Source organism: Balaenoptera borealis (assembly GCF_965194805.1).
Source record: "Balaenoptera borealis genome assembly, chromosome: 12".
In the NCBI taxonomy this organism is placed as follows: domain Eukaryota; kingdom Metazoa; phylum Chordata; class Mammalia; order Artiodactyla; family Balaenopteridae; genus Balaenoptera; species Balaenoptera borealis.
The window spans coordinates 65,760,174-65,787,944 of NC_138869.1; the positions used below are offsets into that span (position 1 = coordinate 65,760,174).

Below are 27,771 nucleotides of genomic sequence, written 5' to 3' on the forward strand. Positions count from 1 at the left end.
TTCTTTTTTGGTTAACGAGGCAAATACAGAAAAGCATAAAAAGAAATTTCAAATTGCCTTGTCCCCCACCGCCTGGAGATAACACCTGCAAACTTCAAGCCTTTCTCTGTGCATAGATCTGTGAATAATTACGAACATTTAACTAAACTGTTTTGTAATATATTTTTTCAATTAAAATATATCATGAGCATCTCCTTTGCTATTAATTCAAAGGAGGCAAGCTTTAGTGAGTGGATATGACTGCATTTAACAGTTGTACAAGCACTCTGAGAGACAGGTTTTGTGTAAATGCATATTGTGTTTTTATTTATTTATTTTTAACTTTTAATTTTATATTGGAGTATAGTTGATTAACAGTGTTATGATAGTTTCAGGTTGTGGTTGTTTTAATTGTGTATTTGAAGATCACTGAGGTTGAGCAAATTTTTTTGTATTTATGGCCATTTATGTAATTCTTCTTTGGTGAACTACCTAGTCATATCTTTGTCCATATTTCTACTGGGGGAACTTGGATTCATCTTAATTGATTGAAAGATCTCTCTCTGTTTAACATATTAACACATATTTTGCAGTTTTTTGCCTTCTTGTTTTGTTCAGTGTTTTTATTTTTAATTAGGAAGATTTACAACTGTATGTGGTCACATACATCAGGTTTTTTTTCCTTTACCTTTTCTTCTGCTTTTATGCCCAAAAAAGCTCTGGGCCCTGAGAGCGTGTACTTTTCACCCACTTTCTTCCAGTTTTTCCACAGACACAATTTTACATTCAACTCCCTCTTACATCTGGAATTCCTTTTGCTGTGTGATGTCAGGATGGCTTTGAATTGTCCTTGCATTTGTGGAATATTCTTTTCTGTCTTGAATTGATTTACATCTGTTCTCATACCATGACCACAGTGGTTGAACTCACAAATTTATAACGTGCTTTCATATCTGAGGGGAAGTATTCCCTCTGTTTTACTATTGTTTTGGAATTTGCTTGGCTGTTTATGCCAGTTGAGCTTCTTTTGATAAATTTTGTCAAATTTCCCTTGGAAAATTTTCCTCTTCAGGAACATAATGTTTCTCTCCATTCCTTATATTCTTCCTTGATATTTTTGTAGTTTTTCTCACCCACGTCTTAACACAGGTAGTCTGTGGGGGAAAAAACAAACAAAAAATTAATTTAGTGTTAAAAAAACCAGCTTTGGGTACAATAGAATGCAATAGCTGATAATTTCTTATTCTACAGGCCACTTATGCACTGTTGAGGTATTCTGAGCCCTCGTAGAGAAAAATGATTTCTAATATCTGAATATGGCACAGCAGGAGTTTTAAAAGATTTTTCTTTTTACCAAATGTGTCAAACAAGATCAGATATTTAAAGCCCTCTATACTTCATTGTGTTTACTGGAAAATTTTAATAAGCTTTCACGTTATGATCTCACATATCCAATGAGAAAATGAAGATAATCCTTCTATTAACGGATTATCCCTTCTTTACAAAGCCATCAATGATTAAAATAATTTTTTAACTTAAATGAATGTTTCAATTGAATCAAAGGGTCTAGTTAATAAATATGACTGAAGCAACTGTTTCTTGATGTTCAGCTCAATAGATATTCTGGATTTATAATTAGTGCTTGCTTGCATTGACTTCTAAGCGATTTGTACTCAACCTGGTTTGTTTCCAAAGATGGAAGAAAATACTGTGTTGCCCATTCTACAGCAAGGAATGTACAAGATTTATACTAGAGGATGTTGACATGCTTCTACACAAATAGTTACAGGTAAGTGAAATGAATGGTAAACCAGCACATATTTGAAGACTATTGTGGAGGATGAGAATCAGGCACCGTTGAGAATTTGTCTTCCTCAGCACTGTTGAGAACAGGAACAGGAAATGCCCCAGGTGACACTTGCTGTTAGGCAATTAATGTTAGGAAGAGACCTTGAAGCTTTGTTCCCAAGAAATATAAACAAACTTTCCCTGGCAGGTGAAGGCAGATCATTCTGAAACAAAGGGAGGTGCGAATGAATTTTGATGGGAGTGAGAAGAGAGTACGAGAGAGGACCTGGTTCCAAGTATGACCACTTGGACTATTAATCATGTGACAAAGTGGTTGCTGCCCTGCATGTCCACTTCCGCATCTTAACCTAGAGTCCTTTCGGCCACAGAAAAATCAAACCATTTAGTCTTTAGCTTTTTCCACTGCCATGAGTAAAGCTGTACCAATGTGCATCTCATCATCCATCTAAAATCACTGTAAAAATGACATTTTATCTCTTTGTGATGAATCTACATACCTACGGGACATCCCTTTAAAGTCTATAGATGCAGAGATTTCAAATTTGATTTTTATCTAGTCCATGAATCATAAATTATAGTTAAACAAATAAGAGAATAATTGTAAAGGGTGAGTTTCTTCTAAAATAATTGATCTTAATGTTTAGAGTCATTTATAAAGTATGAAAATACAAATACTCTGCACATACCAGCCCACCCTCACCTTGTTGAGTCATAGGAGAGTTTGTTGAGCAGTTCCTGATCAGAGTACTGAGATTAGTACAAATTCGAAATGCTTGATTTCACTGAATAGTGTTTTAGCTAAAGCAATTGTACTCAAATGCTCATGGGTATTATGATACACAGTTAAGAATTATTTCACTCCCAAGTAATAGAGAACTGGATGAATGGGCTTACATAGTGAGGACATTTATTATCTCATATAACAAGAGGTCCAGAGGCAGATGTCTCAGAGCAGGCTGGTTCCCTGGCTTCATGCCCTGGAGTCTTCCTCTCTGTTCTGGCCTCAGTGTGTTGGGAGGGGTTGGGCATCTCCCCTCACTGTCTCAAAGCATCATTTCCAGACACAAAATTATCCTGTGGAAGAATATGACTGTTTTCTCTTATTTCTGTTTTTTGAGAGGGTGGAAAATTTTTCCAGAAGTCTCCGGAAGACTTGCCCTCACATCTCATTGGCCAGATCCAGGCCATGTACCCACCCCCAAATGAATCACTGACCAGGGAAGTAATATCACCATTGTGGGTTTAGGCTAATCAGGGTTTACACTCTGAATTACATGGGGGATGAACAAGCAGACGAAATTGGGGTTATACTAGCAGGAAGGAAGGAAGAGGCTGTTGACTGGACAACCAGCATTAGAAAGTGATTTCCCATATACCACACATGCAGGATAATCAAGGAATAATGACATTTTCAATCAGTTTTAAATATTTTAATACTGACTGAAGTAAAAAGGGAAGGCTACTAAAATTACATGTTTCTGATGTGCCGTTAAAATTTGTATTTATTTGGGAGCTCACAGAGACCTTACATCTTGAAATTTTAAGTTCCTAATCTAGGTGTATCTTTGAGAAATTATATTTTTTTGCTAAGTAGATTAAGGTAGAGTGTATACAAGTGCATTTTTAACAATACAAAGAACACCCCCAGACCTTAGAAGTGCCATTAGTCCGTCGTGGTTGACCGTTCTCCTTCTAAACACAGATTGGCCCAGTGGGAATGAAACCTCTTACAAACTATTGCTTCCTCAATTGCTAAACTCACTGTGCTCTTTTTCTTGCCATGAAACAATTTTCCACTCATGGTACTGTGGAAACACTCATCTGGAAGAAACCTGCGTTTGTCCCTTTGAGAGGTGCTGGTCTCGAGTTCAACCTAATTGCTCCTGCCCCATGGCCTCAGGAGTAAAGAATTTTCCCTTTGTTTGCAACCTGATGGAGGGGCAGGGCTTCCAAGATGTATTGCTTTCAAGAGAAGAGAGAAATATGACTATACATGACATCTTCCTCTTGGTTTAGTTGCTTTTCTGGCACTGCTTGGTTCTACATTTGGATGTTGCTGCATTTTACAAAACATATTTCTTTTCAAATGGGAGCAGCCCATGCTCACTCCCGAGCCTCAGCTTCTGAGCATTGACATGATCTCAACCAGACACACGTCAGATTTTCCTGTTGTAAGACTTGGCCTTTAAAGCTAAAAGCCTGCCCCTGCACAGGCCCAGAAGTCTCCTCGATTTGCAGAGGGAGGTGTCATGGGAGAAATGAGCCTGCACAGGCTCAGCTGTGAAAGGCTGGGCTGTACTCAAGGTTTCATCTGTGAGTCAGACTGTCCCACCTTTTAGTCCTTTTGCATTTCCACGTTTCCTCCCATTGCAGTTTTCCTATCTTTCATCCTTTTTAAAAAATCCCTTTCATTCTATCCAAATGTAATCTCAGAAAAGGAATCCAATAAACTCAATAACATACAAGGGTAAATGCTACAAGGTTAGAGACACATTTGCATTCATCCTTCCCTTGAATTTTCAATTGAGACAAACCTTTAAGTCAAAGGATACATTTCCAATTGTGACATTTTTGTCTTCAAAAAAAGGCAGTAAGAAAGCTTTTCTCTCTTTCCTGTTTTCTTATTTGAGGGGTTGGAATTTTTCCTGGGTACCCTGAAATCCTACCATATACTGAGGTGTCTTCCTAGTATGAGAGAGGGGGCTGTGAGGAAGTGACAACAGACTGGGAAAGAAATGATTGTTAAGATGATGTAAAGGTTCAGAGTCCGATCCTCAGATCAATGAAATTGCTCTATGGCAACCCAGCTCACCACCCTCCCCACCTGTGAGGCTTTGACAAATGAGGACCATGAGAGCATTTTACTGCCACGTTGGGACTCATGGGCTTATAACTTTGGGTGATCCTTTGACTTTATTAGCAAACTAGACTATTGGGGATAAAGTTTAGATTAGGAATATTTTAGAAAATCCTAAACACTGTATTTATGTCCTACCTACAGCCAAAGTAGAGTGATGGCAGCTTACATTAAAGAAGATGTGGTACATATATAAAATGGAATATTATGCAGCCATAAAGAAGTATGAAATAATGCCATTTGCAACAATGTGGATGGACTTAGAGATTATCATACTAAGTGAAGTAAGCCAGACAGAGAAAGGCAAACACCATATGATATCACTTATATGTGGAATCTAAAGTATGACACAAATGAACTTATTTATAAAACAGAAATAAACTCACAGACATTGAAAACAAACTTACGGTTACCAAAGGGGAAGGAGAGGGGAGTGATAAATTGGGAGTTTGGGATTAAAATATACACACTACTATATATAAAATAGATAACCAACAAGGACCTACTGTATAGCACAGGGAACTATACTCAATATCTTGTAATAACCTATAATGGAAGAGACTGTAAAAAAAGAAATATATATTTGTATATATATGTATAACTGAATCATTTTGCTGTACACCTGAAACTAACACAACATTGTAAATCAACTATATTTCAACAAAAATTTAAAAAACACCTCAAGCAATAAAATAGCAAAACCATTAAAACAAGAGAAAAAAAAAAGATTCAAGAAGAAGAAGTTAAAGGGTAAGAGTTGTTTTATACCAGAAAATTATTTATATTAAACTATTCTTTGGAGCATAAAACTTAGTGCTGACCTTAGAATCAAGAAGCAGATAAGGAGTATACAGTTCTCATGATCTTCCTAGATAATCCATCACGAGAGAAAAAGAAAACCTAGCTCTCAACTCAGGAAGGAATCTATCATGTAGGATTTTATATGCGGAACACTGAACATACAGAAGAAAAGATGATTTATTCCTGGAGAGTCATTTTTGTCAAATGTGGATAGCTATTTGAAATATTAAGAGATTAGAGAAGTTTGGGGACAGAGAGTTTTATGGTGAGCTGTAATTGGTTTTTCCTGATAGATTTGACTCCTGATTGTTTAGGATTCCTGAGATTAAAGGAGGTAATTGAATCTATTTTAAGAACCTCAAAAAATGTTTTCTGGAATGTTACCCAGGAACAAGGTTCTGGAGAGATGCCCTGAGCACCCCGGCATCCTCTCTTGGGGAAAGGATTTTACACAACCCCATAGGGCTGTTCGAGTATTCAATTTGCCAGCGACTCAGAAACAAAAATGGAATCAAATACTTTCTTGAAACTTATATAGTCCCTCTCGTATAAGCCTGAAAAGGTGCCCAATAATAGCTATGGTAAACAATTGTGCCCTGGGCATGAGAGAGCAGACCGCTTGAATTTCTGAATCTTTTTTTTCTGGGCGCTTTAAAGAGAGAGATAACGTCTAGCAAATTGGGTAGAATAAGTTCAGAGCTGCTTTTGCTGTGTAATCTTTACTCAGGGAAAAGCAAATTGTAGCCCCAAAGCCATCCAAGAGAAACTGAGAGGCACCCAGCTCAACTGTCTGAGAACCGGGCAAGGCTTGTGATGGGAAAGCAGTGCAGCACAAAGCCCTTTCACCTGCCACCCTGTGATGCAGATGGTTTGCTATTGATGGAGATAAGTTGGATTTATGGGAGGGGTCTCCCCAAAGGGCCTAGCACACAATCCCCTCTCCTGGTCAAACGGGAAAGTCATTCATCCGTAAACAACATCCAGGAGAAAATGGCCCTTGAAGATGGTATCTGGGCAAAAGCATTGTGTGCTGGTGAAAGAAACTCCTTGTTTCCATAGAGGTGGAGGAATCATTGAGGCTTCTAATTCTCGTCTGCCTCTTTTCTGAAAGGTCGCTGCCTAGATTTTCTCATTTACAGCACCTGACATGGCTACTTCTGCCAGGATTCATTAGTACCATCTCAATGGTTCCCTTTGCCAATTGGAAAGAATTTCACCTTAATGAGGGTCTGGGACACTAAAAGACTCAACATCGCCAACTGGAGTGACAACTGGGAGAGACACGCACATTGTCAAAGACGTAGATGTTTGTTTTTTCCAATCTAATGAAATCATACAGCCTCATTATGCTCATAATGCATTTATCTTGGCAGCCAACCGAGGGAATGCTTGTTGATTACATCAGCCATCAACTCAGATGTTCAATACAAGCTCCGAGTTAGGCCAGGTCAGTACAGTTCAAAAGATCTGCACTGGCCAGTAATTACCTTACTTTTGATCTAATTACTGTTCTGACTTGTCAACTACTAGGATATGGGCATTGCTTTTAAATCAGAGGTTCTCAGATTCCTGCTATAGTTCTCATCCTGGGAGGGAATAGCCCCCCACCCCCCACCCCCAGGGTGTCTGGAAATGTGGTGGGGTGCATTTTGGATTGTCCTAATCAGATTTTAGTAGACAGGGATCAAAGGTGTTAACAACCCTGAAACATGTAGGACAGACCCATCCAAGGAAGGACTGCATCACCCAAAATGTCTCAGGTGAGAAATATTGCCTGACACCTACCTCTCAGACTTGGGTTGGGTCCTCTTAGGGTCCACTTACGTCCATGTGAAGCAAATCTCCTGAAATACACAACCAACTGGTAATGGCACAGGTGATCAACCTCAAAACATCTCTCACAGTGAACTATGGTACAACAGAAGTCACCTTGTATAAAGCCACAAAGACACATATTTAAGTCTCTAATATTTGCCAGTGGTGTGACTTCTGCCAAATGTCTTAACGGCTGCAAGCCTTGGTTTCTAGGTCAGTAAAATGAAGGTATAAAAACCTACCTCACATGGCTGTGAGCATTAAAATAGATGATGAGTGTGTGATCACATGATATCTACCATGTCTATATGGCCTGAGGCTTCTGCTCTCTGGGACACTGACTTAGAAAAAAGAGGCCCCATCCTGGTCCCCAGAAGGTCAAGGGTCTCACAAAGCACACATTCATTTATTAGTTTGGGAAGACAATCTGTCCCTCCACTCAGGGCTGCACATAACGGGGGTCGCCACTCATATCTCATGAAAGAATTCTCCAAGAAGTTACCACCAGGGCTAGTCTCCTCTGGCCTTTGGTCATGCCTGGCCCTGGTAGAGATTCAGGGCAGAGAAGTTTCAAAGGAGCAGGGAGAGAGGCAGAGCTGTAACAAGCCCTAAGGACTCAAGGGCAATGCAGGGCAGGTGCTTTCTGATAGGCACTGATCTGGCATCTTTGTCCAAACATACAGACACCCAGGGTCTTGCACAACCACAAGGGAAGGGCTGGGGCTGAGGGGTGAATCCACGCAGATCAAGTCTAAAAGCGGCAATGGAGGGCCGGCCCCCAATGGAAAGGAGAGAAAAGTGTCTCGTGGGGGGTGAATAGGAGGAGGAACGGTTCCTTCAAGGAAAGGCCCCCATGGGCTGCAGTAGAGTGGACTCCAAACCTGGCCACCTTTAAACACAGGGCCGTTGCTACTTTGAATAGATTTAGTAACAATCCCAATGTTTTAAACCATTCAGTCCTTTACAGATCTGTTACTTATGTTGGTCTATTTATACCAAAGGGGAAAGCTGGGGAGGAGTGATAAATTAGGAATTTGGGAGTAACATATACACACTACTGTATATAAAATAATCAACAAGGACCTACTATATAGCACAGGTAACTCTATTCAATATTTTGTAATAACCTATATGGGAAAAGAATCTGAAAAATAATATATATATATATATATATATATATATATATATATAAAATGTATATATATGTATATATGTATGTATAACTGAATCACTTTGCTGTACACCTGAAACTAACACAACATTGCAAGTCAACTACACTTCAGTGAAAAATAAGTAAATAATTGTAGAATTCTAAATGATTGGTTAGAATAACAAAATAACTTATTATTTTATTTAAAATTACAAAACAGTACTTATTTATTGTAGAAAATTTAGAAAACAGTTAAGCAAAAATAAGAACATTTAAAGCACTTAAAGTCCCACGGAGAGAGAACCATGATGAGCATTTCGGTGAATTTCCTTCAGGTGTTATTACTGACATAGAAATAATAAAAGAAAAAGACTAATGTCACACTTTAGATGCTTTCTTCTTTTTTCACTTGCAAGACCGAATCTTTCTAGTTGGGCTGGTCATCTTGTGAGTTCAGAGGGTGCTTCTGTGTGGTGTGAGATGGTGGACAGGTCAGGGGGCAGGGTGGGAGAGGGTTTCCAGGGGAAAGTGCTCATTGTGTGCTGTTGACCTGGAGACCTGATTCTCATCCGCCCGGTGACCAGGAGGCGGCTGTTCTTGACGGGAGGCCAAATGGCCAGTGAGCCAAATGAAAAGGTTACATCTGCTTGAAAACAACACTCAGGGTCCTCCTGGATGAACCCTGGCCTCCAGCTTTGCTTCCTGGTTCGGGCTTCAGTAGAGCTGGGACTTTCGGAGGCTTCAAAAAGATATCAGTGGTCTTTGTGTTTATGTTGGGGCAAAGCACATACCACCCCCACCCCCCACCCCCGCCCCAAGCAGCTTCTTTTTCTCCCTGTAACAACCTTGTATGAACATTTTCCCCAAGCATTGGGAGATCTACATCATTTCAAATGGATGCCTGGTCATCCACTGAATGTATTAGAATAAGGGAAAAGAATTTCCTATTGTCGAGCATTTAGCTTGTTTCCAACTTTCGACTTGTTTTCAAATAGTGTTTGTCATGTTAAAACACAGTTTAATATGTTTAACATGTTTGTCGTGTTAAAAATAAAGTTAAGCAAATAATTGTGTAACCTGAAAACAGAATTTTGATTAATAAGCGCCCTGGTTATTCATGTATGAGACAGAGCACAAACTAGAAGAAACACCAGAGATGGACACACCCCTGGCTGTGCTTTTGAAGGACATAGTTTAATCTCTTTTTGTTTACACTGTAGGAAATTGAGAGGTAGCAAAGCTAAACTACTTGTTCCAATCACATGACAAGCGAATGAAAACTACAGGTTTCTGATATTCTGTCTTGTATCCTTTATCTGGTTAACATTTAAATTCAATCGCGTTAGATGTAAAAATTAAATAAATAAGAAAAGAAGAAGATGGGAGTTGCTGCTAATAATTCCAGCATTAGGGACTTCCCTGGTGGTGCAGTGGTTAAGAATACACCTGTCAATGCAGGGGACACGGGTTCGATCCCTGGTCCGGGAAGATCCCACATGCCACGGAGCAACTAAGCCTGTACACCACAACTACTAGCCTGCGCTCTAGAGGCCGCGAGCCACAACTACTGAAGCCCACGTGACACAACTACTGAAGCCCATGCACCTAGAACCTATGCTCCGCAACAAGAGAAGCCACTGCAAGGAGAAGCCGGCACACCGCAATGAAGAGTAGCCCCCACTCGCCCGCCACAACTAGAGAAAGCCCACGTGCAGCAACGAAGACCCAGCACAGCCAAAAATAAAAAATAAAAAAAAATTTTAAAAAAGGTTTAAAAATAATTCCAGCATTCTATCTACCCGAGGCCTATAGAAATATGTTTTTTGTTATTCAAATATATTTCCATTATTTCCAAGGAATGGTGCCCTGAAAATGTACCATGGGTATTTGTTCTCTTCAACCCACACCATTTTTTAATTAATTAATTAATTAATTAATTCTAACATCTTTATTGGAATATAATTGCTTTACAATGTTGTATTAGTTCCTGCTGTATAACAAAGTGAATCAGCTATATGTATACATATATCCCCATATCCTCTCCCTCTTGCATCTCCCTCCCACCCTCCCTATCCCACCCCTCTCGGTGGTCACACAGCACCGAGCTGATCTCCCTGTGGACCCACACCATTTTAATTTTGAACCTTTTCAATGCCTTTTATATTCGTGCAGCCAACTTTTTGCCAAGACAGTTTCACCTGTTCCGTTTCCTGGTCCTGTCTCCTGTGATTTAATTTTGTTTCTGTGAACTCTGGCTGCCAGGTCACTTAGGTTAGTGTTCAGGTTCAGAGCACTTACTGTGTCAGGGATTTCTTTTTTAATTTAATAAAAGGGGCTTTTTCACGTCGTTCATCAGGTTTGCAATAATCTCAGGCACATCTCTAAAGGTACAGCCTCTGTTCTCCCTTACATTGTGGTTTGCATCCCACTGTTGTGACACCAAAGTAGTCCAGGCACCTCCCTGTGTGACCTGGAAGGATTCTGGGCCCGATGCACGAGGCATTCTCCCCCCTCCCTGCCCTCTGCGCCCATCACTGGTGTCTGTGAGGACCTCCAATTCCAGGAGGATGACCTAGAATCCTATCAAAAAATCAGAGCTGCAATACCCCTTCCTGTCATTCTTTTAAGGATAATTGATAGACATTCTTTTATTTGTGATGATTTATTTGCAGCAAAAATAAAATTATTATTCAGTGGTGTTCTGGGCACATCACATCTCGCTAGTTTTTTGTTGGTCAGTTTGCAGTGATGTTATACTCAGAGAGGACCACGGATTAGATTAAGGAAGAGTTCCGTTTCCCTTGATGTGGGACTCAGATGGGACTTCAGAGGCGCCGGCAGTTCTTTGTCTTGCGTCTCAGACTCACATAATGGAACGTAGATCTTAGAAAGGATCCCTCTGCCCAAATCACCCGGTTTAATTTAATAAGCTGCTTGATTAGGACTGGGAGACTTTATCTTCCATCCTACATTAACACGTCCATTCCAAGCAGTATGGAAAAATGGGACATGACTCAGGAAGAAAAATATGAGGATGTGCTCAGACATAGCTTTTAGAAAAATCAATGACACATGCTCTAATACATCATATTTTCAGGGTTTAAAAACATAACTTTATTAATTAATCTAATAAAAGGCTTACAAGACATAAACAGAAAAAGCAAACACCCTGATTCTATGAGCTCAGTTGGTGAACCAAGAGCAGAAGTATTATGAGGCTCTTTGCTGCCCTCTGGCGGTTGATCATCTCCATAACACAGACCTGGCTCTGGCTATTTGAACTAGCTTTCAGAAACTATTATCAGGGAAATTCTTTTACAGAGTAATTTTGATGTGGAATGAGCTCGTACATTCTATAATAACTTTTGGCAGAAAATTATACTTTGGAATTGATAATCAATTAAACTTCTTATTAAATTCTATGAAAGTTGTAATAAAAATTAGTATATTATAGGTAGAAACTTAATATTGAAAGATTATAAAATGTGGTTTGCTTTAGGTAAACATCTGTTAAATAGAATTCTTCTGACATTCATAAGGGAAAATACTCCATATTGCACTGTTTGTATAAAATACAGTTTCCACACATATTTCCATTTGGCCATAACAGGTATTTTCCATTGGCCATAACAGGTATGCAATTTAAAATATTATTAATAAATGCCACTTCTTTTCCCAGAATACTTGGAGATATTAGATATTTTCTTCTTTAATTTATATTCTTTGAGTATCTTTCCTGACATGGGGCCATGTTTGGGAGAATTTCATACTCTGATGGTGTTCCTTTCTTCCAAATTCCTTTAAATTCCAGTGAGACAACATCAAAAGTGCTAGAATCTTGGGCTTCCCTGGTGGCGCAGTGGTTAAGAATCTGCCTGCCAATGCAGGAGACATGGGTTCGAGCCCTAGTCTGGGAAGATCCCACATGCCGCAGAGCGGCTAGGCCCGTGAGCCACAACTACTGAGCCTGCGTGTCTGGAGCCTGTGCTCCGCAATGGGAGAGGCCGCGACAGTGAGAGGCCCACGCACCGCGATGCAGAGTGGCCCCCGCTCGCCGGAACTGGAGAAAGCCCTCACACAGAAACGAAGACCCAACACAGCCAAAAATAAATAAATAAATAAATAAAATTTAAAAAAAAAATTAAAAAAAAAAGTGCTAGAATCTTAATGACATACCAGGCTGAGTTATGGGCATGTAAGCCAGTGGGTTAGAGCTGTTTTGCTTTCTAGTTCTCTTGTCTTGCCTCCTAATGCTGTTGGGCTCTCTACCACATAGACTTGATAACCTGGGAGAGAGGGTAAGGAAGGATGTGGTTCAAATCACACTTTGGGGTCATCATTATTCTAGGGTTCAAATTCACAAATGAAATCAATAATTTTAAAAGGACATTGATGTGTAAGTTATAATCTAGCATCATCTGTCCCACACTTGATTTGGGGGATTTTTTACATAATAAATTTACAGATGATCTTCGAATGTTGCCTCTTGATTCAACCAGATTTGACAACCATAAAGTCCTAACAACAACTTCTACAATTTGTTGAGAACCAACTAAGTTCTGAGGTACTCTCGTGGCCTCCTCTGTACTGTATTCCCTCAAATCAAAAACAAAGATGACATACACCATCATTTTGTGTATCACCAAGGAAGGAAAAAATGTGCAATTAAAGTATTACTAAACACATTATTATCACATAGAGTTTTTGTTGTGTAAATGTTGAAAGAGTTGTTTTGGACTTAACTTAGCGTTGGTTTACTTCATCACATATCGCTCTTGTGCTTATCTAAGAAGGAAAATACAAGCAAATTCAATGGGTTAAAGAATCCTAAAAGTTTTGTTTTCTTTGATTTTTGCGTTCAGAGTTTATTGAATCACTTCTTACTAAGAGCTGTCGAGGTTCCTGCTTCTCTAACCATTATAGTCTTCTGTACCTTTGAGAATGTAGGTGACACAGCATTTCTTCCAAGTTGCTTCCTTATGACCCCTGGGATTTCCTTCCCCGATGCTGACACCTTTTCTGCTAGGTTTGGTTTGGTATTTTCTTAAATGTCAGCAGAAGGTTTTCAAGCAACAACCAGGACCCACACTCCTTCCTTGAACAATTCTGCAATGGTCTTTTGACTGGAAGTTAAGTTGCCAGTCATGCGAGGAGGGTTAACAGCAAGTTTGTGAGTGGACAGACCATGACATCAGGATTGTGACTGCTCCCTTCCTGATGGTGACCTAAGATGCTGTAGATTGAGATGCATTCCCATTCTGGAGGTGCTCAGATGTGGGGGAAACATGCTTTTCCAAATCAGTGAAGTGTGGTGTGGTACCCTTTAATCCTGATTATAACCCTGTGAGGTTGGGATGGTTTTCTCTGATTTACAGATGATTCTGTGAAGCTATAGGCCTGAAGGAAGATTCCAGAATACAGAGAACAGACTCTATAAGAGGGATGGTTGCCTTGAAGTAACTAGAAGAAACAAAAAGCGGTTGGACCAGTTCATGTCACCTGACATCAGGTACCCTGTTTTCAAAGAAACATGTTTATTATGAATGATGTGTTCAGAGGACCCAGAAAAAAATTTCACATGATACTGCAGAATTTGTAAAAGCTCTGATAAAATGTAAGTGGCCTTTGACTGTGATTTCCGAAAAGCAAATAAAGAGATGTTCTATAACATTTTTGCATCGTATCCTGAAACAAAATCATTGAAGCTGCAGTGACTGCTTCAGGATCATGAGACTGGGCTGTTGATGTTATATTTGTAAATGGGCAGCAAGGCTGCTCCCTGGAGAAATTTTAATCATCTTCAGCAAAGATACAAAGGCCTCTTCAGAAGTGTACAATAAATGCTGGAGAGGGTGTGGAGAAAAGGGAACCCTCTTACACTGTTGGTGGGAATGTAAATTGGTACAGCCACTGTGGAAAACACTACAGAGGTTCCTCAAAAGACGAAAAATAGGGTTGCCATATGATCCAGCAATTCCACTCCTGGGCATATATCCAGACAATAATTTGAAAAGATACGTGCACCCCTATGTTCATAGCAGCACTAGTCACAATAGCCAAGACATGGAAAAAACCTAAATGTCCATGGCAGATGAATGGATAAAGAAGATGTGGTACATATATACAATGGAATAAATACTACTCAGCCGTAAAAAAGAATGAAATAATGCCATTTGCAGCAACACGGATGAACCTAGAGATTATCATACTAAGTGAAGTAAGTCAAAAAGAGAAAGGCAAATACCATATGATATCACTCATATGTGGAATCTAAAATACGACACAAATGAACATATCTGTGAAACAGAAACAGACTCACAGACACAGAGAGCAGACGTGTGGTTGCCAAGGGGGAAGGGGGCTGGGGGAGGGATAGAGTGGGAGTTGTTTGGGACTAGCAGATGCAAATTATTATATATAGAATGGATAGACAACAAGGTCCTACTGTATAGCACAGGGAACTATATTCAATATCCTGTGATAAATCATAATGGAAAAGAATACGAAAAAGAATATATATATATATATATATATATATATATATATACACGTATAAATGAATCACTTTGCTGTACAGCAGAAATGAACACAACATTAAAAATCAATTATACTTCAATAACATTTTTTAAAAAGGAAAAAAAAAAGTGGTACACAACAGGATTTGGTGACTAAGGAAACCATCCTATTGAAACAAGAATGTGTCAACAAATTTCCTGAAGTGGCTCCAAGGCACTGCTTGAGGAATGTAAGCTGCTAGCAAGCTCTCAACATTTGGTCTCAGAAGATACCTTTTATGAAGAAATTACGTTGTTACTCCACAGGGCAGTCGTTGTTTTAAGTGGGCCACACTCCATGCAGCTCAGCCCTTTCTCGTTATTGTGAAGACATTGTGTAGAAGTGATATCTTTTTATACCCTGTGGGACATTCGGTAGTGTCTATGGACAATTTTGACTTTCACATCTGGTGGTGGTGCCAGTGGTGCTGTTGGCATCTAGTGGGTGGAGAACAGGGGGACTGCTGACCATCCTACTGTAACCGAGCAGGACCCTATGGGGCCTTCCCAGGATAGACCGCTCTCCCCATGTCCTCTGACTGCCTCTGGTTTGTAGAAAAGCTGTAGTCTCCCAGGCCTCCTCTGAGTCACAAAAGACTGCTCAAGAATCAATGATTGAAAGGATGTGAACAGGTAGTGACAAATTAGCAGTTGGGCCAGGAGAACTGGTAAGAATTTAAACAGTAAGTCAGTCATATGACAGTCACAGAATCTTTAGTTCCTCCCTGAATTACCTAGTATGGGATGCACATTTCCTGAGTTGTTCTACAGAGGCTAAAACCCCCACCAGATGGAACCTAACTACTTGATGATCATGAGCACATAGCCCCCAGACCTACTGGAGCTTGAGGATTGATGATGTTAACCCCTGTGACACGGCCCTGTGACCTCACCATCAACCAATCAGAGAATGGTGCATGAGCTGATCGCACACCCTGTGACTCCCCTCCCTCACCCGGCCTTTAAAAATGTTTATGTAAAACCCATCGGGGAGGGGGCGGGGCTTCCCTGGCGGCGCAGTGGTTAAGAATCCTCCTGCCAATGCAGGGGACACGGGTTTGAGCTCTGGCCCAGGAAGATACTACATGCTGTGGAGCAACTAAGCCCGTGTGCCACAACTACTGAGTCCGCGTGCAGCAACTACTGAAGCCCGAACGCCTAGAGCCTGTGCTCCACAACAAGGGAAGCCACCGCAATGAGAAGCCTGAGCACTGCAACGAAGAGTAGCCCCCGCTCGCTGCAACTAGAGAAAGCCTGCATGCAGCAACGAAGACCCAACACAGTCAAAAATAAAAATAAATAAAATAAATAAATTTATATTAAAAAAAAAAAACAACCATGGGGGAGTTCGGATCCTTAGAGCATGAGTTGCCCCATTATCCTTGATGGGCCCTGCAACAAACCTTCTCTGCTCACTGTGTGTTGGGCACATGAACTTGTGTTGGACAACACTACAAGTCACAAGACAGCCTCACAACACAGAATTATCAGGCCCCAAATGTCAGTGGTGCCGAGGCTGCGATTCTCTGGTCTGGTCCCTAATTGTCCGTCAGCTCCCACAATTAGCATCCCTTCTGGAAAGCCCATCTGGGTGTCTCTCCTGTGGGCTGTTAGCACACTGTGCTCACTATCTTCACAGAGCTAACACAGTTCTAAAGTCAACTACATTTCCTTACCTCTCTTCACCTTATTCTTTAAGTTCCTTGAGGACAGGACTGTAATTTGGTCACTACTGTGTCCTCAGACACTGGTACTGTGCCTGAGTGTATTAAATTGTTACTAATCCACGACAGAAATCCAATTAGAGCTCTCTTAGGCAAAATGAAGAATCTCAGGAAATGAAAAACCCATCCTCAGTCAGGTCAGGGATATACCTGGAGTTCAGGATGTGGACTGAAAAAAAATGCACAACCTCAAAGTTGAGAATTATGTTTTATTTGGGGACTTTACTGAGGACTATATCCCGGGATACAGCTTCTTGGATATCTGTGAGGGGTTGGTCCAAAGAGGTAAGGGAGGACCCAAGATATATAGGGTTTTTTGTTGGAAAAAAACCCCATATAGTCAAACATCAAAGATTACTGCTAATCACAAAAAAAAATCCCAAGAGATCTCAAGTTAATGATTTTAGTGCCTTTCTATGTATGGGAAGATGCAAGAGTCTGGGCTCATTGAAATTATTCCTTAGATATGTATCGTAACTATCTAGGGCAAGTATCTTGTTTTTCTCCATCCCGAATCAAAGGAGTTGTGTCGGCTCATGTACAGAATGAGAGGGTCCCTCCTTCAGATTTCAGCCACATCCTCGAGTCCCCAGCTCCCCACTGACTGGTTATTCTGTCCAGAAAGATGAGATTTTCTCAGAGTTTTATCCTCCTGTGGGTTATGCAGTTACAAGTGACTGGGCCGGCCCTTAGGAGAGGCTGCAAGAGACAAGAGGAAGGGAAACAATAATGTGAATTTCTCCCACCCTCTTTTCACAATATTTTTTCCTGTATCTCTCTTAACATCAGTCATTCTGCTACAGAAATATTTGTGAAAGTGAATATATTCACTTTCTTTTGCAGTGGCCTCCAGGAGCACAATAAAAGCCCCAGGGGAATTTAGCAGAGCTGCCAAAGTTGCATAGCACATTGGCTCTTTACATAGAACTGGGTGGCTGGTTATTTGTGTAGAATCTATGGCTCCGGCTAGGATGTCAGCTTCACTCCTGTGCTGTCACAGCTGTGTCTCTAACAGGTGGCACATGGCAGGGCGCAGGGTGGGTATTACATAAATATTTGTTGACTGTTCCAGTGACAGACTTCAGCACCATAACCATTTAAAGTTGAACTACAGAAAATTATTATTATTTTTTTTATGTATTCTGTTTCGATGCAGTCTATTTATTATCAAAGATTGTGTAACATATGTTTCATGGCCAATCTCAGACTGTGTCATTCTTTTAAAAAATTTTTTAATTTTATATTGGAGTATGGTTGATTTACAATGTTGTGTTAGTTTCAGGTGTATAGCACAGTGATTCAGTTATATATATATATATATATTCTTTTTCAGAATTTTTTCCCATATAGTTGATTACAGAGTATTGAGTAGAGTTCCCTGTGCTATACAATAGGTCCTTATTAGTTATCTATTTTATGTAGAGTAGAGTGTATATGTTAATCCCAATCTCCTAATTTATCCCTCTCTCCCTTCCTCTTTGGTAACCATAAGTTTGTTTTCTATGTCTGTGAGTCTGTTTCTGACTATAGAAAATTACATTTCCAAAGTTAAAAAATTTATGAATGAGCTAATATAGCATTAGGCAACTGTCTCTGTTATCCAAGACAGAAACGGGGACCTGCGCTGGCTGGCTGGCTGGCTGGGCCCCCCAGATGTGAGAAGTCAACAGGAATGTCCCCTCCTTCCCCCTACCTGGCCCCATGCTGGCCTCTCTGGTCCAAAGCCCCAGGTTTGGGGCTTGTAGAAAGTAAACCCAGCTGGTGGGGACTGTTGGAATACAATTCTGGTCTATACACAACCATGTTTACAAGCTCTTCTAGATTGCTAATTGAGTCATCTGGAGGAGAGCAATGAAACCTTAAAGCCCTTTGAGGAAGGTCCAGAAAACAAACTAAAGTGAAACATCAGCAGTGTTCTTGTTGGGTAATATTTCCCTGAAATGTATTTAGCTTGCCTTCTGTTTTTTCATTCAGTACACATTGCTCGTGCCTATTTTGTGAGAGGCAACATGTAGTGCACTGTGAGGGATAAAAAGAAGTACTTATTTAAAATGTTCATTGCAGCTCTATTTACAATAGCCAGGACATGGAAGCAACCTAAGTGTCCATCATCAGATGAATGGATAAAGAAGATGTGGCACATATATACAATGGAATATTACTCAGCCATAAAAAGAAATGAAATTGAGTTATTTGTAGTGAGGTGGATGGAGTTAGAGTCTGTCATACAGAGTGAAGTAAGTCAGAAAGAGAAAAACAAATACAGTATGCTAACACATATATATGGAATCTAAGGAAAAAAAAAAAAAGGTCATGAAGAACCTAGTGGCAAGATGGGAATAAATATACAGACCTACTAGAGAATGGACTTGAGGATATGGGGAGGGGGAGGGGTGAGATGTGACAGGGTGAGAGAGTGGCACGGACATATATACACTACCAAACGTAAAATAGATAGCTAGTGGGAAGCAGCCGCATAGCACAGGGAGATCAGCTCGGTGCTTTGTGACCACCTAGAGGGGTGGGATAGGGAGGGTGGGAGGGAGGGAGATGCAAGAGGGAAGAGATATGGGAACATATGTTTATGTATAACTGATTCACTTTGTTATAAAGCAGAAACTAACACACCATTGTAAAGCAATTATACTCCAATAAAGATGTTAAAAAAAAAAAAAAAAAAGCTATGGCCACTGCTCCACGGCCAGCTAGTGTTCTGCCAGCTAAGTGCTCTGAGAGGCTGACAGCCCTTTCTCCACCACTGTTTCCGCCTCTTCTCAGGGCCCTTCCACCCGCCCACGTCTCCTTCTCAGGCAGTCTTATCCCTGCTAAGTTGGTGGTGGGCCATGGGCCGCTGGGCGTGCTGTCCCTTGTCCCCCAATTTGGAGTGGATCAGAAGTGTGTCCTGGACCTAGCTGGACAGTTTGATTCCTTTTCCTGATGATTTTGAATTAGGACCAAGTTCTGAATTTGGCAAAGCTTACATACCAATGTGCGCTCAGATGGGAAACTGCCATTTTGAGCAGACTTTTGGGGCCAGTGGCTAATTAGTAAAGAAAGTGTATTATCTACACAGCAGAAAAAAAGGGAGAAGAGAAGGGAGAGGGGATCTGTGGAAAGAGTCCAAGTCGGCCTCTGAGAGATGCAGAGAGAATTCTGCTTCATTCCTAATGGCCCCCACAGGCCAGTTATGCTTCTGTCCTTGGATTCCAGAAGATGCCTGATTCCTTATGATTAAAACTCCTGTTAGTGCCAACTTGAGTGGTTTTCTGGGTTGTTTGTTTTCTTTTAACAATGAAATTATTCTTGATTAAAATGAAAAAAGAAATGAAATACAAGCTAAATAGAAGTATAAACAGTAATGTAAAAGAAGAACCAGCCAATCATTGTGACTGGTTAATTCAGAAGATGGGCATATTAATTTTACATCTTCTCTAAATTATCGCTCTGCTCCCCCTCTCCACATTTCTAAGAATGAAAGTTAAAAAGCAGTGTCCTGAAATGTTCAATTATTTTATCTCTGATGGATGATTTTTAAAAATTTAATAATGTAGGAATATCTTTCGCCACTTTGGTTGATAGCCCTTAGCAGCTCCGATGTCCTTGGTCAAAAACCACTTGCTGGCAAGAATGCAACTTGAGATAATTATGGCTTTGTGCACTGAGTTTATTTTCTGAAGGTTATTTTGATTTATGATGACTTGGCTCAGTCTATGTGGTTAACTTTTGGGGGGGGTGGCGGGGGGTTGGTCTTCATGTATTACCCAAGCTCTGTCTTCAAAAAGCATGAAATTAAAGGAACCATAGTTCCTTTTCTTACCTCAATTCGTTTAACTTTCTCTGGGTGTTTAACATGAAGGTTCTCAACAAGAAAGCTCCTGTCTTACTCAACTGATAATTATCAAGGTAGTGGGTTATTGTCTAGGCTTATTTACTTATTTTTTTTAGTGCCCTAGCCAAGGATTAGAAATAGTCCTTTTAATTTGTCTTCTTCAGAATCTATTCTTTGATTCTTTCTCTGCTTTAGGGCATTTTTTCTCCTGAAGGAACCCTGCAAATGAAAAGTCTATTTGCCCTTCCTCTCTTAGTGATACAGGCATGTGTAGCATCTTTATCTTCTGACCTAACCAGTCTAAACTTTTATGTTGAATATTTATCTCTTACCTTGCTCCATTTTCTGCAAATTCAATGAAAACACCAGTCCCTTTTGCCTTTCTGAAGTTATAGATACATTATGTCATAATACTAGTAGTAAATTCTGGTTCAAACAAGAAAAGTCCCCAAAAGAAGAAATTACAGAGTTGTAAAAGACCACCCTCTGTCATCCCACAGCAGGGAAATTTTCCTGTTATCTAAGCCCAGGGTGTTCAGAGGGCGGCTGGCCCGGCCTATTTTGTCAGGGAGCCCACGCTTTTTTTCCTCCGCCTTCCTCACTTTTCCTTTTTCTTTCCTTTTTTTTTTGGTTTTCCTACTTTTTAAAAAAATTTTATTTTATATTGGAGTATAGTTCATTTACAATGTTGTGTTAGTTTCAGGTGTACAGCAAAGTGAATCAGTTATACATATACATATATCTATTCTTTTCCAGAATCTTTTCCCATGTAGGCTATTACACAGTATTGAGTATATGTTAATCCCAACCTTCCTCACCTTTCTGACTGCCCTTCTTGGCCCTCTTCAATAATCAACACTTTCTGTCTCCCAGCGAGTTGTTCTTTCTCACTGGCCTCTCTCACTGCCCTGGAATTCAACCCAGTTCAAACTTCCTAGGCTAAAAAATGATCTCTCCATTCTCATTTTACCAGAAATCTTACATTGGTTGGAAAAATTTGAGATGACTGCAATGTTTCCCAGGTGATTCTGATACTGATCAGGGATCTTGGCCTCCTTAATCAAAAGAAATTGATTAGAGGCCAGACAAGAAATTCAGGCAAGGCTTTATTGGGGCCCCTGCTGCCACAGGGGGGAACGAAAACAAGTAACAGGTTCCCTTGCTCGTTCCCCAAGAGGGGGTGAGCTGGTTCCTTATATGGGGTGAGGGAAGGGGTGTGTCCAGGGGTTGGGCTGGAGGCATGACTTGGGTGGTTTGCCCACCCCCTGGAGGTGTTGTGTGCAGGGGGCATTCACAGTACCCTGCTTTTGCTCCCGGCTCTTCAGAAGTGGCAGTTTGGTTTTTTGGGTCTTTTTGTATCTTGTTGTCCATAATTTGCCCCAACAGCACATGCACGCAGTTATTTTTAGTCCCTTACAGCTTCTTTGTACTTTGTTGCTCGAAGAGACGTTTGTGAGGTGCAAGCATTGCAGCAAAGGGTCCCAGTTCCCAGGCTGTCTCAACTATGAGCAGCCCAAGTTGGGAGCACTTCTGTAAACTGTAGTGTTTGAAGGCTGGACAATAGGACTTAGGGAGAGAGTCCATCACACAGGAGAGGGAGATGTGGGGGAGCAGGGCAAAGAGGTCAGACAGGGGTGATTTGACTCCCTCCCTAGGGTGCAGCCCTGGCACAGGGGTGGGCAGGGGGCAGTGGGAACACCCAGAAAGGCTGGAGGATGCCTGGTGTGGGATTTAGTCATAGCTTTTCAGATGGTTCACAGGAGAATGCCAAGCCACACAGGGGAGACTTGTACTCAAGGTGATGCTGAGCCTGGGGCCTCCCGGGTGCTATTTTAGAAATGTCCAGGAATGGGACTAAGTGGGTGGGCCAGAAGGAAGCCCCGCAGAGCCCCTCACTCTTCAGTTTGGTGCAGCAAAGGCAGCTGAGAGTTCCAGGGACACAGGGGGTTACAGAGGGGGCAATAAAACAAATTCAGTGGAGAGACCTGAAGCTGAGATTGGGAGGGACTCCCTCAGCTGAGGTTGAGTGCAAGGACCCCCTGCTGGGAGCTCTGCAGGATCACTGAGCACGACAGTAGGTAGTATCATGGTCCCCAAGAGACCAAGAGGGACAGGGCTCTCTCTGGGCAGCAGACCAGCAAAACCTGGAGGGTGGATCTTGTCTGAAACCTCCTGCTACCCCGAGGATAGGAACGTCTCCCCTCCATCCAGCCGTGACTCTGAGAAGCCCTCCCTGGGAGTTGGAATTGGAGTTGAATTAATATTCACCCCAAATCCATTTAGACCAGTACACTCTATTTTAAGCCTGAAGATACTGAATTATTATTATTATTTTTTTTATTTTTTTAAAATTATTTATTTATTTATTTATGGCTGTGTTGGGTCTTCGTTTCTGTGCGAGGGCTTTCTCTAGTTGTGGCAAGCGGGGGCCACTCCTCATCGCGGTGCGCGGGCCTCCTACTATCGTGGCCTCTCTTGTTGCGGAGCACAGGCTCCAGCAGCGCAGGCTCAGCAATTATGGCTCACGGGCCCAGCCGCTCCGCGGCATGTGGGATCTTCCCAGACCAGGGCTCGAACCCGTGTCCCCTGCACTGGCAGGCGGACTCCCAACCACTGCGCCACCATGGAAGCCCATACTGAATTATTTTTCATTGTCATATGTATGTTTTTCTTTTGCCATCAGTGAAAGCAGGAACAAGAGGGCCAGAAGAGACAGTTATAGATAATAAAGAAAATTATGTTTCTTATATGTTTGGGCTGAGTTATGTAAATGTGTAAGATGATATTGGGTTGGCCAAAAAGTTCAATCTTACGGAAAAACCCATACGAACTTGTTGGCCAACCCAATACAAATAATAAAATGAACTCAGATATTGACCAAGTCGAGCTAGATCATTTCCCAGTACTATTTCACATAAAGTAGCTTTTAGCACAATGGAATAGTACTCAGTCATACAAAAGAAACTGCTGATGCATGTAACAACATGAATGAAACTCAAAAATAAGAAATGAAAGAGTACATGCCCCCAAAGTACATGCTGTATCAATCCCTGAATATGAATTTGAGCCACAGTCAAAACAGTAAGTGGGGACAGAATCAGAACAGTGATGACCACTGGGGTGGGGGTGGTGATATTGACTGGAAACGCATGAGGGGGCTTTCTGTGGTGGCGGGTGTGTTCCATGTGTTGGTCATGGTGGTGGACATATAGATGGATCATATGTAAATGCCACTGAGTTGTCTATGTAAGAGCTTTGTATTTTATTCTATATAAACTATAATTCAAATAGTACTAAATGAAGTAGGGGGTAGATAAAGAAAACAGATCTACTCATTTTTCTCCCAAAGACCTGTGCTAAATTATTGAAATCTAAAGCCAAGTGTTGAAAAGTAAATGGTGCCGGATAAAAATATATGTGGTGCTTGAATCTGCCCAGGATTGACTCAGTCAGTCAAAGAGAAGACGGGGGTTAGGCATGATCCATCAGGAAAATGTGTTTTCACCAAAAGCCCCTGTACCTCCTCTGACATCTTCTCTCTCCCTTGGAAATTTTTAGATGCCGTTATGTTACCACAGCATTTTTCCAAAACTCTCCTCCTGGAATTGATTTGTCTAAAGACACACTGGCTCCTTTAAAATCAAAACCAAGCTGTCAACACATCCTAATGGCATTTTTTGGAGGGAAGACTGGGGATATAAGTGGTCCTGGAAGATGCAGGGAACATGCCTGTGTATGTTCTGAATCCTTTGGAAATTTGCCTCTTTTCATTGTGGTGCCATGGGGACAGTGTTGGATTCAACATCACAGAGATGTAAGTTCAGAACCTGAATCCGCTGTTTCCTTTCAGGGTGATCTTGGGAAAGTTGCTTGGTCTTTTAGAAACTTTGTTTCTTCATCTGTCAAAAGGAGGACAGATTGTGCTATGAAGATTAAATTGGGTCATATATAAGTGTTTGGCATATGACAAACTCTCCACAAATGAGTACTCATTATTATTGTTATTATAGGATTGCAAAAGACCACCTACCCAATAGCACCATCAGTCATGGACCTTAGTGCACACAGTTGGGTTCTTCTGCAATTTTCTTCCTTTCCCTACTCCCAACTCAAATGCTAGTCACCTGACATGAGGCCTGCATATAGCATTTTATCTCCCTTGTTACTTTATAAGGTGCTTAAAGGAAAAGTCCCTTTTCTGTTCACCTGTGCACCCCACAGAAGGTCCAGCCCAGTGATTTATATAGGTAAACAACTAATGTTTGTTAACTTGAAAGATTCTTTAAAAATACTCATGTTTTAGCAGAAAAAATATTCTATTAATATATTTGCAATGTTTTACACAGTAACCTCTATTAGTTTATCATATCAACTTCTTATTAACACAAGAGAGCATCTCCCGAAGTTAGGAAGAAGATAACTCCAACAGAGACTTCATGGGAGGGGATGGTAGTGTCTGGGACTGACACTAACCCTGTGTCTTAGTCATCTATTGCTCTGTAAAAACCTCCCCCAAACTCAGTGGCTAAACACAGCAATAAATCATTTATTATCCTTCACAGACAGTGAGAGCCGAGAATTTGGGAGCAGCTTGGCTGCATGGTTCTGACTTGGGTTCCTCATGAAGTTACAGTTAGGTGTCACAGGTGGGCTGCAGTCATCTGAAAGCTGGACTGGGGCTGAGGTTCCACTTTCAAGGTGCTCATGGCCATCAAGTTGGTCCTGGCTGTCAGTGGGAGGTCTTAGTTCCTCTCCATGTGGGCCTCTCCACAGGGCTGCTTGGGCGTTCTCACATCATGGCCACTGGCTTCCCAGAGGGAGCATTTCAAGAAACCCAGCAGAAGCTGCAATGCATTTATACTCTAGCCTTGGGAGCCATGCAACATCATTTCTGCCAGATTCTATTGGTCACAGTATGAAAGCCAGCTACCCAAGGGCTTGGATACCAGGAAGTTAGGATCACTGGAGCCAGCTTGGTGGTGGGTGCCAGATTCTGGCACAGGAGTTAGGTAGCTCCTATTCCATACACTTCCTGCAGGATGGTGGGACCTTTTACATTTGATACCACTTGTAGGACTGCTGTGTTGTACAACTACAGGGCCTTGGTTGGCATCCGAGCATGTGTGCCCTCTTGAGCTGTGTAACAAAGCAGCTCACTGGAGAGCCCTTGAAAGGCCAGCTTTGGAGGGGCTTCTGAACTGGAATAAAGGGGCTAAATATTAAAAAAGAAAAGGGCAATATTAGAAATACCCTCCAGTGGAGTAAGCTTCCTGAGGGAGGATATTTTTTTTTGTTCTCAGCTGTATCCCCAGAGTCAGAACCAGTACCTGGCATATGGCCGATTTTCAAAATATATATAGGATAAATGAATGAATGACTTTGGAATTTGCTTAATAATTGATCTCTAGTACAACTTATTATAAAAAAACTATAGGAATATTAGTCTGTTATATAAATATACATATGATAACACATTCTTAATCATTAATGTTCAGAAAAGCTTGTTTTATAGTTAGATGAATATTACTTACTTTTTTACTTAAGTATCTGAAGAATTTAGTTTTATGAATTTTTTACATAACATTTTCTTGTGAAACATTTCTTTTCTTTTCCTTATTTGTATAGCACCATCATGAAAGAAAATAGAAAAAATTGTAATTTTGTTGGAAACATTAATTCTGGAAACAGAATTTTTGTTTTCATTGTAATAGTAAGTTTTAAGAAATTATTACTATTATATGATGGCAGGCATACTGTGGGAAAAGGTGCTTGGTGACATATACAAGAAAGAAAATTAACTCAGTTGCTTCATGCTAGAGACTATAGGAAAAATAATTTTTTAAATCTCTATAATATTGAGTAATGTATTTTGTTTGAATAACTTGAGCCACAAAATTAAAACGTAGGAAAACTTTGATGGCAAATTTGAACTCTGAAATTGGAGTTACTCTTCACAATGAAAACTGGCTGAAATCAACAGTCCAATGTGATTATCTCTCAACTTCTCTTTGGTTTACAATTAGTTATTATTGTGAAGGTGACTTTGCTCCTGAAGTGGACAGAAGCATCTGAGATGGGCCAAAGAAACCCCCACCTCCATCCCAGCGAAGCTGTAAAGAGCCGTGGGCAAAAGCAGGTAAACCACACTCCCCCAGTGAGAAAGAACAGAATGTGGTTAAAGGTAGAGTTAAGTTTCAGCATTTAAATTGTGATGGAAGTTGACAGTTATTGCTTCCATATGCAAGAAAAATGCATTTTTTAAAAGCTTGGTATTAATTATTATCGGGGGGTTCTGGAGGTTATTATAACAGACTAGGAAGGCAGGGGTAAGTCTCAGGTCTTCCCTGGCACTGGTGACCCGCCACTCCTCAAGGCAGAAGGCACAATAGGACTCCCAGAATTGTGGATCTTCTCAAAGACCAGATACAGACATTTAACGACTTACCTGCCTTGTCTCTCTGGGCGGCCCCGATGGTGATTACTTTCAAAGGAAATCCTTCCTCTCAGCCTTGGGGATGCTTCACAGGTGGGTCCACAGGAGTGCAAACGTCACTTTCCTGGGGCTGTCTTGAGAAGACATCCCAGGCTCTGTCCCTGGACAGGCAAGGGAGTCCCTCCTGTGGCAATTTCTGCCTTAAAACTTCATTTGAATTGCCAGCTCTGGGTTGTCAGCAGTGGGTCCCACAGTCCCAAGCTTCAAGAGAACCTCTTTCCTGCTGAGGAACTGATTAGGGTCCCAGGAAGGTTCTAACTGGAAACGTTCTCCAGGATTCCTGGTCCACATGGGTTGAGAGCTAAGAACAGTAACCCCAGGGGTGCAGACCTCTCAGTATGATGTGTTGGCAAAATTATGCCCATGGAAGGATGGAGATTCAGATGACGGTGCCACTGGTCTCATTAAATTGCAGGAGACTTGGCTTTATAAAATTTCTTTTTTTAAATTTAAATTTTTTAATTTACTTATTTATTACTATTCTTTAAAAAAAAATTTTGTTTTATATTGAAGCATAGTTGATTTCCAGTTTGTTGTCTCAGTTTCAGTTGTACAGCAAAGTGATACAATTATACATATACATATATCCATCCTTTTTCAAATTCTTTTCCCTTTTAGGTTATTACAGAATACTGAGTAGAATTCCCTATGCTATATAGTAGGTCCTTGTTGATTATCTATTTTATGTATAGTAGTGTGTATGTGCTAATCCAAACTCCTAATTTATCACCCTCCCCCTACTTTTCCCCTTTGGTAACCA

The 27,771-nt window shown here is 40.9% G+C and overlaps 1 long non-coding RNA gene across 1 annotated transcript in view; it reads right to left on the reverse strand.

Annotated features, from left to right (window-relative positions):
* LOC309608011 overlaps window positions 1-22,839 on the reverse strand; it is a 52,031-nt gene extending 29,192 nt beyond the window's left edge. Inside the window, exon 1 of the long non-coding RNA XR_014232615.1 lies at window positions 18,787-22,839. This is a non-coding gene — a long non-coding RNA (uncharacterized lncRNA). The remainder of the gene's footprint in view (window positions 1-18,786) is intronic.
* Window positions 22,840-27,771: the final 4,932 nt, after the last annotated feature.